This window comes from Vigna radiata, unplaced genomic scaffold (genome assembly GCF_000741045.1).
Source record: "Vigna radiata var. radiata cultivar VC1973A unplaced genomic scaffold, Vradiata_ver6 scaffold_370, whole genome shotgun sequence".
Classification (NCBI taxonomy): Eukaryota; Viridiplantae; Streptophyta; class Magnoliopsida; order Fabales; family Fabaceae; genus Vigna; species Vigna radiata.
This window is the reverse complement of record NW_014542540.1, coordinates 150,614-163,124: the sequence shown is the minus strand read 5'-3', so window position 1 is coordinate 163,124 and position 12,511 is coordinate 150,614.

The following is a 12,511-nucleotide window of genomic DNA, read 5'->3' as shown; positions in this document are numbered from 1 at the left end:
CTACTCCTCGCCCTGTAAGGTGCGTCGACTCTTCAAATCTTCATTTTCCTGCTCTTTTCTTGAGTCTACGACCTGTATCTTTAACTCCATTCTTCACTTTCTCAAAATTGCTACAAAACAATGCAAAACAAGCATAAAATCGCTAAAAACAGCTTTTGACTCTCTCCAGACTCATTTATTGAGTTTTGCTTGATTCTAGGCTCATTCTAAGTAGTAAAGGGCGTAATTCGGTCCAAATTGCCATATGAAAATAATTGTTTTTCAACCTTCATCAATCATCCACATCAAATAATCATCAAATAGTTCCATCATGCAAATTATTCAGTCAAACATTTTCAGAAAAGTATTAGGCCAAGCATACACACTAAAGTTAAAATTCAACCTATTCTAGGAAAAAAAAATAAAAGTAAAAGAGAGAAAACTAGGTTGCCTCCTAGCAACGCTTGTTTAACGTCAGGAGGCTGACCCAAACCTCATGGATCTACCAACATCATGACTGAGGCAAATTGCTCCACATCTCCTCCTACATAGTGTTTGAGCCTTTGACCATTCACGATCCAGCTCCGTTGCTGATTATCATCATTCGAAGATTCTAATTCCACTGCTCCACTCTGGAATACATGTTTCACCACAAAAGGTCCCGACCATTTTGATTTCAGTTTCCCGGGGAATAACTTTAGCCGCGAATTGAATAATAGAACCAAATCCCCTGGATGGAAAGCTCTCTTAATCAACTTCTTGTCATGATAGAACTTCACCTTATCTTTGTAAGTCCTGGATGACTCGTAAGCATGCAACCGCATTTCTTTAAGTTCTAGCAGCTGGTTAGGGTCAAAATTCAAAAATTTCAAAGCCCACCATGCTTTGTGTTCCATTTCAACTAGCAAATGACATGCTTTTCCATAGACTAACTAAAAAGGCGATAACCCCATAGAAGTTTTCATGGCAGTTCTATATGCCCAGAGAGCATCGTCTAACTTCTGCGACCAATCTTTTCTTGAAAAAGTGACAGTCTTTTCTAGAATTCTTTTGATTTCCCTGTTAGAAACTTCAGCTTGGCCATTTGTCTGCAGATGATAAGGAGCAGCTACCTTATGTTTCACCTCGTAATGCTTAAGTACCTTAGCTAGCTGAGCATTGCAAAAGTGAGATCCCCCATCACTGATGAGGATCCTGGGAGTTCCAAAACGTGAAAAGATTTGTCTTTTTAAGAACTTGATCACGGTGTTAGAATCATTCTTATGACATGCTACAGCTTCAACCCACTTACTCACATAATCAACAGCTACCAAAATATATTCATTATTGAATGACAGAGGAAATGGTCCCACAAAGTCAATACCCCAGCAATGAAAAACTTCAACTTCCAAAATGCCCTGTAGTGGCACCTCATGCCTCCTTGAGATGGTCCTTGTCCTCTGGCATTTTTCGTAGCTTCGAGCATGATTATGAGCATCTTTAAACACAGTCGGCCAATAAAATGCTGCTTGTAATATTTTTGCGGTAGTGCGTTCACCATTATAATGACCTGCATAAGGAGAATTGTGATAATGCCACAAAATATCTTTTGCTTCTGCTTTAGTGACACATCTTCTCAACAGATTATCTGCTCCTATCTTGAACAAATATGGATCATACCAAATGAATTGTTTGGCATCATGTAAAATCTTCTTTTTCTGTTGCCAATTGAATCCTTCTGGAATAACACCTGCGGCTTTGAAGTTGGCTAAATCAGCAAACCAAGGTCTTTGCTGAATATACAAAAGAGCTTCATCTGAAAATGGTTCCCAGATTTCTTTCTCCTTGCTTGTCACTTCCTCATTGACTAACCGGGATAAATGATCAACAATCACATTTTCACTCCCCTTTTTGTCATGAATTTCTACATCAAATTCTTGTAGCAAAAGTACCCATCTGATCAATCTTGGCTTCGAATCAGGTTTCGTCAGTAAATACTTTATAGCTGCATGATCTGTATAAATGATCACCTTAGATCCAACGAGATATGATCTAAATTTCTCCAATGAGTAAACTATGGCCACAAATTCCTTTTCTGTGGTGGCATAATTCAATTGAGCCTCATTCAGCACTTTGCTAGCACAATAAATAGCATGAAAAACCTTTCCTCTTCTCTGTCCCAGCACAACACCTATAGCATAGTTGCTAGCATCGCACATAAGTTCAAACTCTTTATCCCAATCAGGTGCCACAATCACTGGAGCAGAAATCAGTCTCTGCTTCAGACTGTTAAAAGCTTGCAAACATTCTGGACTCATCACAAATGGTGTCTCTTTAGCAAGAAAATTACTTAAAGGCTTTGCAACCTTTGAAAAATCCTTAATAAATCGTCGATAGAATCCTGCATGACCAAGAAAACTTCAGACTCCCTTAACATTTGTCTATGGTGGAAGTTTTTCAATCACCTCAACCTTCGCTCTATCAACTTCAATCCCCCTGGCAGAAATTTTGTGGCCCAGCACGATACCTTCTATAACCATGAAATGACATTTTTCCCAGTTCAAGACAAGATTTGTTTGAACACATCGTTTTGAGAACTGCATCCAAATTAGACAAGCATCTTTGAAAAGTATCTCGAAAAACTGAAAAATCATCCATAAAGACTTCAATGCTTTTTTCCATAAAATCAGCAAAGATTGCTTGCATACAGCTCTGAAAAGTCGCGGGGGCATTACATAATCCAAATGGCATTTTTCTATAGGCAAATATACCAAAGGGACAGGTAAATGTTGTTTTCTCTTGGTCTTCAGGGTCCACCACTATTTGGTTATATCCAGAATATCCATCAAGAAAGGAATAATAAGCTTGCCCCGCTAATCTTTCTAAAATCTGATCCATGAAAGGTAAGGGAAAATGATCTTTCCAGGTGACTGTATTTAATCTCCTATAGTCAATGCACATCCGTCACCCCGTGACTGTCCTTCTCGGAATAAGCTCATTTTTTTCATTGTGAATGACAGTCATCCCTCCTTTCTTTGGTACCACTTGAACTGGGCTTACCCATTTGCTATCAGAAATTAGATAAATAATTCCTGCTTCTAACAGCTTCAATACCTCTTTTCTCACAACTTCTTTCATGACAGGATTATGTCTCCTTTGTGGTTGAGCAACGGGCTTATAATCGTCTTCCATCAGAATTTTATGCATACAATAAGTTGGACTTATACCTTTTAGATCAACAATTGACCAACCGATGGCACCTTTATTCTCTTTGAGAATTCCCACCAATTTTCTTTCTTCCTCTTGAGATAATGAAGCACTAATAATGACAGGTTTTTTCTTGTTATCCTCCAAAAACACATACTTCAGGTGTGATGGCAATTCCTTCAGTTCGATCTTACTGTCTGAAGCTTTTTCTGTACGATCCATCTGTTCAAAGAGTACTTTTTCTAGAGGAACTTCTTTTGCTGCTTCTAGTTCTTGTATACATTTCTGATGTAGTTTATCTTCCTCCTCGTTCAGATCCTCACATTCATTAGTCAAAAGTTCTTTCTAACATGGATACGTTACGAACTCTATTTTCTTGTCTCATACAAATTTCCTCCACCAGGTCCATCTGAAAGCATGACTTGTCGTCTTTGGGATGTGACATAGCTTGAAATACATCAAACTTCACCTCTTCATCTTGCACCTGGACCTTAAGCTTCCCTTTTTCCACATCAATAACAATTCTGGCAGTTTTCATGAAGGGTCGTCCAAGAATTAAAGGTGCATCTCAATTTTCTTCCATCTCCATAACAACAAAATCCACTGGAAACAAGAATTTATCAACCTTGACAATCACATCTTCAGCAATTCCATAAGGATATTTGAGGGATCTGTCAACTAATTGGAGAACCATTCTCGTTTGTTTGAGCTCTACCCCTTTTAACTTTTTGAACATGGCCACAGGCATCAGACTTATACTGGCTCCTAGGTCAATCAAAGCTTTCCCAACCTCTAGCTCTCCAATAGCACAAGGAATAGTGAAGCTCCCTGGATCTGGTGACTTAGGAGGTAATGATCGTTGAATGATAGCACTGCAATTCCCCTCTACCTCAAATGTTTCTTTTTCGGCATATTTTCTTTTTTTCGTAATAATCTCCTTCAAAAACTTTGAATAACATGGTATCTGCTGGTGTGCCTCAGAGAATGGAATGGTTATTTCCAATTTCTTGAAAATTTCCATGAAACGACCGAATTGTCTCTGTTTCTCTTTTCTGGAATATATTTTTGGATATGGCAGTGGTTTTTCATATTCCTTCTCTTTGAACTTCTCAGCTTCTTCTTTCTGTTTCTCGTTCCACATATTTTTTTCTTCACCTTCCTCCTTTTGATTCTTTTCTTCTTCTATACTTATTTTTTTTTCAACCTCTCTTTCTTTTACAATTCTTCCACTTCTAGTAACAATTTCGCAAGCTTCTTCCCCCTACCTTTCTCCACGCAGTCAACTGCACAACTACTTTTCTTCATAATTCTCTAGAAAGTTTCTTCGGATTTTGTACTTCTCTGAATAGGGTTGAAATGAAGCATTTGTGGGGCCTTTGAAGTTTCTATAACTGTCTGCGATAACTCAGCAAGTCTTCTTGTTACTTTCTCCAACTACTGTGTAATCACGTTATTTTGAATCATTGAAAGTTCCTGAATAGCATCAACATGCGCATCATGTGCTTCTTCGTTGTCAACCATAACTTCTATCAAATGATAAGCTTCATCTTCTGATACGCGGGGCCCAAGCCCACTTTCTTTAGTTTAGTATTTCTTTGATGTATTTTGTATTGTGTTAGGCATGTAGGACCTCTAGTCCTATAAATAGTCATGCCTACCTTATTGTACTTCACTTTTGAGCTTAATGAGAATAAACTTTTCTAATTCAGAAAATTATTCTCTCTTGAAAGTCATTGGCTAGAGAGACCAAAGACCTCTAGCCTCCTTCCAAAACACACTTCATTATTTTCCAATTTCCAATTATCCACCGTGCTTCTCACTCCTCCACGTGAACACTTTGTCACCACTCCTCGTCAGACTCGTGGCTTATTCACGCCACACCAGCACATGCCTCAGAACCTCATTTCTCTTTGCGCCATTCCTTCCTCAGATCATTTCTTTCTCGAAGCCGCCTCTCACCATTTAGGGCTTCTCTCGAGAGCTCCTCAACCACCACAACATCATCGTAAGACACTTCTCACCGAAACACTCTCCAGATCTACCTTCTTCATCCTATTTCCTTCATTTGTACCGATTGAAATCCCAAACCATCTCTCTCTGGCCATTATCTAGGGTTATCACCATTTTTACCGATTGAAAACCTAGACATCTTCCGTTCTACCGATTCAAATGGCAAATCCTCTCAATACACCGATTAAAAACTGCTAACCCTACCATTTCACCGATCGAATCCTAAAATCTAGGCTTTACCTCTGATTTCCCTCTTCCGCTGCGTCCTGTGCCGATTCTTAACTCGATCCGCACCAAATCTCGGATTCCTCACCAGAGCGAGCGTATCATCTTCAGTCTTCCTACAAATACTGCCTCCAGCTGCAGCATCTAACACCATCTTAGACTAGAGGCACAGACCTCAAAGGAAAACAAGCAAATATGAAGTCTTATCGAACCCATGGACTGGGGTCTTTCTTAACAAGCCTTTAAATCTATTCCACGCCCTTCCAAGAGTTTCTTCTCTTCCTTGTTTAAATACAGAAATCTCCAGCCTCCCTTGACTGATCCTTGCAGGCGGAAAGAATTTCGTAACAAATTGATGTGCCACAGCTTCCCAAGTCCTGAAAGTTCCTTCAGGGAAAGAATGCAACCAATCCTTTGCGTTTCCTCCCAGAGAGAACGGAAACAAACTGAGTCTAACTCTGTCACCCGACACTCTGTTTCTCTTGACAGTGTTGCAAATCTCACCAAAGATGGTCAAATGATTATAAGGATTCTCATTCGACAACCCATGGAATTGATTATTCTGAACTAATTGGATGAGCGTCGGACTCATTACCATATCGGTTGCGTTATCAGCTGCAACAGTTATGCTGTTGAAGTTCAAGGGACCTACTGCGTTTGCTGCGTCCCCCAATGTACGTCTAGGACGAGGTTGGTTAGCCATCTCCTCAAAATCTGGTGCAGGAATCTCACAAGAAGACTGCGAAAATGCTTCAGGAGAAAGAAATCTCTCACGTGAAGGACGTCTCCTTCTCCTCCCTTCTGGTAAACCTTCTAAGAGAGGTTGCTGGTCTTTTCTACTTCTAGTATGGATTGCTTCCTACATACACAAGAAACAAACCCTAAAAGCACATTTACAGAAATATAAAATAAAACACAATTAAACAAAAATAAAAAAAAATAATTACAACCAAGTCAAATTCAGTCAATCCACACTACTTGAAAAAGTAAACCTCGAGTCCCCGACAACGGCGCCAAAAACTTGTTAATGGATTGGCAAGCGTACCAAATCGTATCAAGTAATAATAAATGGTAAGTCCAAGTATCGTTTTCCCAAGAGACTTGAAAGGCCTTACCGTTCGTGTGATTTAAGATCGTAAGACTTGAAAATAGAAATTAATTAATTGAGTATGAGAATAAAATATGAACATGCAAAAGAGATTGATTCAATTGACGAAAAGAAAACAATGGATGAATGAAGTTGTTGCGGGTTTACAATTTCATCTTATCAGCACTCTCTTATTTACTCCTCTTGATTTATTAGCTTGATTAACTAATTGTCATGCAACTCTCTTAGCCTATCCTTAACCCGATCCCTCGGCGAAAAGAGCCTATTACTAATTACTGGCTTGCTATCCCTAGGCTCCCCTAGCAATTAATAAAGCATTATAGAGCATAATTGAAAAACAATTGATCATCCTACCCCTATCCCTAGGTGGTATTGCTTAATCAAGGAATTACTCACAGTTCATGACATTACTGTACGTCCCCGTAACAATAAAGACAAACAACAGTTATCGAATGAGTTAAACGATAAAGGCATTAAGCACAGATGAGAACCAACAATTAACAATCAAAGCATATGGAAACCATATAAATAAACAAGAGTTTCAATAAAATAGAGTATCAAAAGATTACATTGTTTCCCCCAACAACAATAGGGTTTTGTTCACCATTGTTATGGTGAAACTAGATGAAAAATGGATGAAGAATGGAAAAGCAAACCCTAGAAATGATGAAAAGGAGCCTAAGCATCCAAGAGATCCTCTCCAGAGAGTGAAATTAGGTCTGGCTACCCCCTTCTGTCAAAAGAATGCATCTAAACTCGCAATAGGGCTATTTATAGGTGAGGAGCGCAACAGAAAACAGGCCCAAGCCGAGCAGACAACCGCTCGGCGGAACAAGTGTGGTGCCCGACGGTTTCCCTCAAATCGCACTACCGCCCGACGGTAGGGGTCTACCGCCCGACAGTTTCCCTCAAATCGCAAATCCGCCCAACACCAACGCTAGGTGCCTAATCCTCGCCCGGCGGTGGAATTTGCCGCCGGGCGGTGCGTCGACTCTTCAATTCTTCAATTTTCTTCTCTTTTCTTGAGTCTACGACCTTTATCTTCAATTCCATTCTTCACTTTCTCAAAAATGCTACAAAACAATGCAAATCAAGCATAATATCGCTAAAAATAGCTTTTGACTCTCTACAGACTCATTTATTGAGTTTTGCTTGATTCTAAGCTCATTATCAGTAGTAAAAGGCGTAATTTGGTCTAAAATGACATATGAAAATGACTGTTTTTCAAAATTCATCAGTGGTAAGGTGTAGAAACTCTGTGCGTCACCCCATATTTCTTGAGCAAGGCTTGCATGGATCTGTTGCAAAAATGGGTCCCTTGATCACTGACAATTTCTCTAGGCACTTCAAACCTGCAAAAGAGGTGAGATCTAACAAAATCTACAACAACCCGAGCATCATTAGTCCTGGTGGCTCTAGCTTCCACCCATTTTGAAACATAATCCACAACAAGGAGAATATAAGAGAAACCAAAAGAAACAGGAAAAGGACCCATGAAATCTATACCCCAGACATCAAACACCTCACATAACAGCATAGGCTATTGAGGCATCTCCTAACTCTGTGAAATAGGTCCGCCTGCTCTCTGACACGGCTCACAGGTGCTGCAAATCCTCTCCACATCTTTGAAGATGGAAGGCCAATAGAAACCACAATCAAGCACCCTGCGAGTTGCTCTCTGTATCCCCAAATGACCACCAGGTGAGGAGGCATGACAAAACTGCAGGATCGAGTCAATCTCATGGTCCGGAATGCATCTCTTAGTAACCTGGTCACTGCACAACTTCCATAAATACGAGTCATCCCAAACATAATACTTAGCATCACTCTTAATTTTAGCAATTTGAGCACGTGATGCTAAGGGAGGAAAAACAGAAGCAACCAAATAATTCACAATGTGTGCAAACCAAGGAGTAGGGTGAGAAGAAGAAATCATTAACAAACTTTCATTAGGAAATTCATCCTGGATGGGCAACGCATGAGCCTGATCCCCAACTCTCTCAATCCTGCTGAGGTGATCTGCAACCAAGTTTTGTGCTCCACTCCGGTCTTTAATCTGCAAGTCAAACTTCTGGAGCAGTAGCATCCACCTGATCAATCTTGGCTTTGACTCAGCCTTCTTCAACAGAAACTTCAGAGCTGCATGGTCAATATACACAATAACAGGAGATCCAAACAAATACGACCTAAACTTATCAAGGGAGAAAACAATTGCCAACAACTCTTTCTCAGTTGTAGTGTAGTTTGCTTGGGCAGCATCCAAAGTGCGTGAGGCGTAGTAGATCAGTCTAGGCAGCTTGTCAATCTTCTGTGTCAGGACACCTCCCAAGGCATAATTTGATGCGTCAAACATGAGCTCGAATGGGGCTGTCCAATCTGGTGCCTGAATGATCGGAGTGGTGGTCAAAGCTTCCTTCAGGCAGTCAAATGCCTGCTTGCACCTCTCATCAAACTCAAAGTCAATGTCCTTTTGCAGCAGTCTGGACAAGGGAAGCGCCTTCTTGCTGAAATCCTTGATGAAGCGCTTGTAGAAACCTGCATGTCTAAGAAAAGATCGCACCTCTCGCACGCAAGAGGGGTAAGGTAACTGCGAAATAACAGATATCTTAGCAGGGTCTACCTCTATTCCCTTTTCAGAAATGATATGCCCTAGAACCAAACCTTGTTCAACCATGAAGTGACATTTCTCAAAATTGAGAACAAGGTTTGTTTTTATGCATCTTTTCAACACTTTCTCCAGACTATCTAAACATGCATCAAAAGAGGATCCATACACAGTAAAATCATCCATAAACACCTCTATGCAACTCACAAGAAAGTCGCTGAAAATGCTAAGCATGCACCGTTGGAAGGTACCAGGGGCGTTGCATAGGCCAAAGGGCATCCTCCTATAGGCAAAAGTGCCAAAGGGGCAGGTGAATGTGGTTTTCTCTTGACCCTCAAGAGCAATATTGATTTGGAAATAACCAGAAAAACCATCAAGAAAGCAATAATGAGATTTACCTGCCAGGCGCTCCAACATCTGATCAATGAATGATAGGGGGAAGTGATCTTTCCTGGTTGCTTGATTGAGCCTCCTATAATCAATGCAGACTCTCCAGCTGTTCTGCACTCTATTGGGGATAAGCTCATCCCTCTCATTCTTCACAACAGTGAGGCCAGTCTTCTTAGGCACAACATGGATGGGGCTCACCCACTCACTGTCTGAAATAGGGTAGATGATCCCAGCTTGCAAAAGCTTTGTCACCTCCTTCTTAATCACGTCCATGATCACGGGGTTTTTCCTCCTCTGTGGCTGTCTCACTGGCTTTGCCCCATCCTCCAAAAGAATTTTATGCATGCATGTGGATGGGCTAATACCAGGTATGTCAGCCAAACTCCACCCAATGGCCTTCTTGTGCCTCCTAGCACATCAAGCAACTTCTCCTCTTGAACATAATCAAGGGAGGTAGAAATGATCACAGGCTTCTTCTCATCATCCACCAAGTACACGTACTAGAGGTTTTCTGGGAGCTGCTTCAGCTCAACAGAGGGTTCCTACAAGTCAGATTCAAGTGTACTTCCTACAACGTGGTTAAGGCATTCTGACTCTAAAGAATGTACAGGTAAAGGAAGAAAACCCATCTCATCACAATCCAGATCAATATCCATCACATGTATATCAACAACATCATCAATATCATCCAAATTATCATAAACACGCATATCATCAATAACCTGGACATCACAGTTTGCATCTATATCATCATCAAATTCAACAACATTTCCAATTCCTGATTCAATCCCAGATGCTATGCATGAATGTACAGAAGATAGAAAAGAATGTTTCTTCTCATGCATAGAACGAAAATCATCAACAATGAACTCATCCACAATGTCATCCAATGTATCAATTCTAAACACAGAATGGTCCTCAGCTGGATATTTCATGGCATCAAGGATATTAAAATGCACAACAATGTCAGCAATTTCCATAGACAATGTCCCAGCATACACATCAATCTAGGTACGGGCAGTTTTCAAAAATGGCCTGCCTAGGATAATGGGGGTGGATCCATGAGAGAAACCGTCCTCCATCTCCAAAACATAGAAATCAGCAGGAAATATCAATTCACCTACCCTAACCAAGACATCCTCTTTGTAACCTGTCGGGTGGGTAACACTCCTATTTGCCAACTGAATGACCACACTCGTGGTTTGCAAAGGACCATGAGACAAAGATGTATATATTCACAAAGGCATGACATTAATGGAAGCACCTAAATCAAGCATAGCATTCTAAAATTTATTGTTTCTAATCACACAAGGAATGCAAAACATACCTGGGTCTTTGCACTTTTCAAGAATGTGCGGGACCGACTAACAAATAAGCGCAGATACATTCCTTCCCATGCTAATCCTCTCATTGTCCTTCATCTTCCTCTTGTGTGTGCACAACTCCTTCAAGAATTTGGCATACTTCGGTATCTGCTTGATGACATCAAGTAGAGGTATGTTCACCTCTACCTTCCTGAAGGTCTCCAAAATTTCCCTATCCACCTCTTTCCTCTTTTTGCTAGGACGTGACCGTGAAGGGAATGGAAGAGGGATAGGTCAGTCAATCAAAGGAGAAGGTGCGGCAGCGGTGGTGGTGGAAGAGGGAGAAGATCCACCTGAAGAAGAACCACCGGTTGGAGAAGAAGATCCACCCACCTTAAATGCCCTGCGTGGACCGTCATGGTCGTCCTCTTTAGGACAAGTGGCAGGCATGGGTGTAGGTGTAGAAGTGGGCTCTGAAGGCACAACAATCTGCTTCCCTGTTCTGAGGGTTATGGCACTCACATTCCTAGGATTCTGCATAGTCGGGGATGGTAACTTATCTGAATTCTCAGACTGCGCCTTGTTTATCTGAGTAGCCATCTGACCCATCTAGTTAGTGAGACTCTGTATGGAAGCTCTAGTCTCCTGCTGAAATTGCATGTTATCTTTCTGAAACTGCAGGTTTTGCATAGTCATCTGTCTCAATAATTCTTCCAATGAAGGTTCAGACGAAGTGGAAGGTTGGGCAGCTGGTTGGGCAGGTGCCTCTTGCTGCTATTGTTGTTGTTGTTGCCTCTGGTGTTGTTTGATGAAGGTTGAAAAACAGTTATTTTCATATGTCAATTTGGACCAAATTAAACCATTTACTACTCGGAATGAGCTTAGAATCAAGCAAAACTCAATAAATGAGTCTAGAGAGAGGTAAAAGTTGTTTTTAGCGATTTTATGCTTATTTTGCATTGTTTTGTAGCTAATTTAAGAAAAGTAAGAATGTAGTTGAAGATACAGGTCGTTGACTCAAGAAAAGAGCAGAAAAATGAAGTTCTGAAGAGTCGACGTACCGCCCAACGGCACACTTAAACCGTCGGGCGGTCCAGGACGAGGAGTAAACAGGGCATTTGACGTTGAGGGAAACCGCCGGGCGGTGGCGATTGCTGCTGGGCGGTGCGGCAGGTTATGGGAAACTGCCGGGCGGCACACTTAAACCGCCATGCGGTGGCTCGCTGGACTTGGGCCTGTTTTTGACGAGCTCCTCGCCTATAAATACCCCTATTACGAATTCAGAGTCATTCTTTTGACAGGGGAGAACGGCTAGACCTAATTTTGCTCTCTGGGGAGGATCTCTTGGATGCTTAGGCTCCTTTTCATCTTTTCTAGGGTTTGCTCTTCCATTCTTCTTCCATTTTTCATCTAGTTTCACCATGTCTATGGTGAACTAAACCCTATTATTGTTGGGGAAAACAATGTAATCTTTTGATACTCTCTCTTATATGGTCTCCATATGTTTTGATTGATCATTGTTGAGTTATCATCTGTGCTTAAGGCCTTTATCGTTTAACTCATTCGGTATATTGATGTTTGTCTTTATTGATATGGGGACGTACAGTAATGACATGAACTGGTGAGTAATCTCTTGATTTTTCAATACCACCTAGGGATAGGGGTAGGACGATCAATTGCGCTAACTTCTGTTTATAATGCGGT